This window comes from Eulemur rufifrons, chromosome 2 (genome assembly GCF_041146395.1).
Source record: "Eulemur rufifrons isolate Redbay chromosome 2, OSU_ERuf_1, whole genome shotgun sequence".
Lineage (NCBI taxonomy): Eukaryota > Metazoa > Chordata > Mammalia > Primates > Lemuridae > Eulemur > Eulemur rufifrons.
Window position 1 is genome coordinate 105,838,290 of NC_090984.1, and position 909 is coordinate 105,839,198.

Sequence of the window (909 nt, forward strand, 5' to 3'; positions counted from 1 at the left end):
GAGAGCCTGCCAACCATATACTGTGCTAAATACAATTCCAAGTGGACTGCATATAATCCATGACTGATATACAGAGAATTTCTACTGAGCAATCCAGGTAGGCAAGCCCAGAGGTCCCTGGGTATCAGAGCAACAGAGGAGCAGGCACTGGCTGAAGGAGATGGTTCCATGCTTCTCATCACCTGTGAAGAATGACTGAATTTTCAGACCAGAGGTCAGTGGGAGAGCTCTGATGAAATGACTGGGTTGAGTATGATGTTAAGTTGATTATCTCACTTATTTCAGGAGCAATTTCTAGCAAAGTTAAGAAAGCTATTCAAGGGATGTGAAATCAGAAGTGTGAAAGAGATGCATATAGAGTCTTTATTCAATGCCCTTTTAATTCAACATAGCTTTTAGAATGCGTTAGGAAAGACTGAAAAAGAAAGGAGGAGAAAAATTAGTTGACCAGGAAAAATTGAATTTGCACCTTGTGCCATAGGACTTGCGGATATTTTTGATAAGATGTTGTTGATCCTAGTTATAACGTTATCAGTATTTATGAGTTTGGTACTGAATTGTAGAAAAGAACTTAGTATGAAGATAACCAAAGGAAGAAAACCAAGCCAAGATCCCTCACTCAAATCTGCCATATGCTGTCTGAGAGACCATGGCAAGATGTATAACCTCTCAAGCCCCAGCATCTTTACATGAGAGAGGAAAGGTCAACATGATCCAAATCCAGTAGAGTCGATCATTGAATCTTAAGGATAAAAGATTTAGTTCTCCCAAGTGTATGTTGACCTAAGTGTCTTTGTGATTATTCATTACAAGGAACAGAAACCTCACTAGCTTATACAGAAGATTTGTTCTATAAGAAAGCATGGGAAATGTCACACACAGCTGAGAGAAGAAAAAGAGCAGGGCCAC